This window comes from Lycium barbarum, chromosome 11 (assembly GCF_019175385.1).
Source record: "Lycium barbarum isolate Lr01 chromosome 11, ASM1917538v2, whole genome shotgun sequence".
Taxonomy (NCBI): domain Eukaryota; kingdom Viridiplantae; phylum Streptophyta; class Magnoliopsida; order Solanales; family Solanaceae; genus Lycium; species Lycium barbarum.
In genome coordinates this window covers 38,005,388-38,009,005 of record NC_083347.1, presented here as the reverse complement: position 1 = coordinate 38,009,005, position 3,618 = coordinate 38,005,388, and positions in this window count along the sequence as shown.

The following is a 3,618-nucleotide window of genomic DNA, read 5'->3' as shown; positions in this document are numbered from 1 at the left end:
CACTGTCATATGTTCAATTCTTCAAATCACTTCCATGGCTCCTTGCCTTTTTCTAGTAGTAGTCTTTTTCATCTTCTTCCTTCTTATCTCTTCTATTATGGTTCTTGTGTAGCATTGTTTACCCTTAAATCTCATGCCAGTTCTTGCCTTGTGACCAAGATCCCTGTAATATCAGCAGATCTTATAGGCTGTCTTGCAGGCTGTTTTCCACCAAAGTTCAAGACTCTACTAGTAGGCATGCCATGCTGCATTAAAAAAACACAAAAATCAACAACTATAATCAAGAGCCATACAACCTGTGTTCTAAGAAAATTTTGACTCTTACATTGATAGATGTATAACCACTTTCAACCACAAACACTTCCATACCAATTGTCTTAGCTCTTTTATTAGGGTAACTAATTGGACCCTCTCTTTCTCTCCTTGTCACAATAGCAGCGGCAGGACTGTTTGTCCTCTCTCATGGTTTGGTAGAAGTATTAGGACTAGCGGCAGGTGTTTCTCTCTTCCTTAGCCTTCCTCTTAGTCTTGGAGTAGCAGCAGCAGCTGTTGTTTCCTTCCTTGGCCTTTCTCTTGTTCTTGGAGTGTTATGTCCCGTATTTTCGTATAACGGGAAATCAGGAAATAAAGAAGACTTGTGTGTTGAGGAAATATTTTGATTTTGGTGAATATGAATATGTTGGTTATGGAGTTATTAATGTTAAGACGTCGGGGAAGGCCGAGGGTAAATTTGGAACTTCGGAAATTAGTTTCGGGAATTACAAAACGGGACGTTTAGTGAATTGGGCCAAGAAAAATGCAACACAAAAATTGAGGCCCAAAACATGGAAGTGGCCGGCCAAGAGGCAAGCCCAAGCCACTTTTAAAGAGTCATGTGCTATGCACATGACTCCCATTTGGATATATATCAAGTATACTTGAGAATTTTCAAGATAAACACAAAGCAATTGAAGAACACCAAGCAAAAGGTGCTCTCGGCCGAAGGAGAGAAAAAGGAAAAAAAAAATCTTGGCTTTGTTTCTAATCCAATCACCTAGTCTCTTTTGGAATGATTGATGAGTTCGAGGTGCTCTTCGTGGTGGTATAATTAGATTGGCGTAAGGTGCTCGTTTGCGGCAAATCGGAAATTCAAGAAAAAGGTAAGATTTTTATGTTTTAATGTTATGAAATGGATATATATGTGTTAGTGATTGGATTAGTGTGAAGATTGTGGGATGAGGTTGTGTTTGTGCATGGTGTGTGTGTATATAAAAGGGTGTGTTTGGCCGTGAGTCCCATGTAGTGCAAGGCATAAGAATTTTATCTTGTTTAGTTTGAATAATGTGTTGTTGTGGTCATTATGTTGTAAAGGATTGATTAAGGAATTGAGTTGGTGTTAGAAAATAATTTCGGACGTTATCGGAAAGTGTATACCTTTGGTATATTTGTGTATATCATAGTATATATATGACACTAAAGACCATAAATAAGATTTATGGTTGATGATAACGAATTTGGAACGAAACGACGCAAGTTAGAACGTTCGTCGTAACTTTTGGTGTGTTGAATGAAAAATGGAAAGTAATGGATTTTGGGAAAACTTGGTAAATGGTTTGGAACTTGTTTGTTATGTAATGGAATAATCTTGAATGAATGAATACAATAATGTGGATATGAGTTGAAATTGTGAAGTTTGGAAATAGGATTACCAACTTATGGAATAAGGTGCAATTGTGAAGTTAGTGTGTCTGATTGTGATTCGTATTGTGTATTGATGTTTGGGCTGTTGATGTTGTTATATTTTGAGCCGAGCTAAGTCTCGGGGGTGTTAGATTTATAGGGGAAGTGCTGCCGAAATTTCGGTAGCCAAATATAGCCCAAAGACTAAAATGTTAATTCTCATGAATAGTAACTGGTAAAAGTGACCATTTGCAGTTTCTGGACGAAACGGGAATTGCGATTTGAGGAGCGTAAGGCGCCAACCAGGTATGTAAAGCCTACCTCTCATTCTTTTGGCATGTCCTAGACCCACTAGGAAAATTTCGGAATCTCGGGAATAACCCTGCTCTTGGAAATCGAAGTTCAAGTCCGAGCACTATTCACTCAGCGCGATTGAACCCCTTTTTGTCACTTTTGGTTAAAAGAATGTTCGTACCTCCATAACTTGTGCTGTTGTGTCCGAAACCCTTCGAAACTTTCGTAGATGGCTCTATGGAGCCGAAAGTCTGTGATTTGTGTCCGCCGCCTCAATTTGACCCGAGGTGGGCCCGCGAGCCCCGAGGCTCCCCTTATTCGGTTTGTTTGATTCGCTTGTGTCTGTTATGATTCGCAATCTTCTGTTTATGACTCAAGGATGTGTTTGAAACTTCCTATGCCATTAATGCATGTTCTGTACTTTGGGATGATGTGAGAATTCCGGAAAAATGACTTATGAACAGTTTTCTTACGAATTTGACAGTTTGGAACTTCGTAACCTTTATAAGCCTACTTTCATCAATTCGATTCCTACTCCGAGCCTTCTGGCGTCAGTATCTATCTATATGTAAACGATATGCTGAGTCCGACAAATTATTTTTAATATGCATATGGTTTCGGCACTACTCTGTTCGTGCTGTCTGCTATGACTTCGTTCGTCGGTACCCGGGCCGACTTTGTGATCGTGCGCACTATAATATATTCGGGAGTTATGATGTGTTACGGTTTCCGAGGCCTCGCCATAGGGCCGGTTACCGTTTATGGAGTTATGATGTGATATGGCATTTGATACGTTCTGATGATATGATGTGTGTGTGATATGATGTGTCTGGAGATTGTACGGAGATTTGAAACCTTCTGGAGTTATGATGTGTTGTGGCACCAGCGTCGGGGGGTGACCACGTTCCTAAACCCTATACATGATTTGATTTGCATTTGTACGTTCGCCTCCCGCACAGGTTTGCTTTGTTTGCGATGTTGGTGTGTTTGTTCTTTCTGACTCCAGCTGTGTTTGTGATTTCTGTACCTTCTGCTTTACATACTCGGTACTTCTCCCGTACTGACCCCCGTTTCTTCGGGGGCTGTGTTTCATGCCCGCAGGTACAGAAGCTCGTTTGGGTGGTCCTCCAGTTTAGGCTACTCATTCTGCTGTGTTGGAAAGCTCCCCTTGATCCGGAGCCTACTTTTGGTACATATCTTTTGTTGTGTCTGTATTCTGTATATTGGATGAGTGGGTACGGCGGGGCCCTGTCCCGTCCTATGTTCTTATGTTCTGTTTTGTCTAGAGGCCTGTAGTCAGATTTGTGGGTCGTGGGTCCGGTGTGTTTGCATGTGAGTCTGTTTTGCATTCTTAAGCGGCCCGTACGCTGCTATGGCCAATTCGGCCTCTGAGTTTGTATGTATGTGTATGTACTTGGGGGCGATGTGCATTCCGCCACCCTTCTGATGTGTGTGTGTGAAATTTGGCGATGTATATTCCGCCTCCTTTCTGATTTGTGATTTGTCTGATCTGTACGGGCGACTGCTTAGGATAAGTGTTCGGTAGAGATCTGCTTACGATGTTGAGTTCGGACGATTCTGATTACGATGGTCTGGGTGTGAGTTCGTTTGGGGTGTCCCGGAAGGACACCAGTCGCGGCCCACGGGGCTGGGTCGTGACAAAAG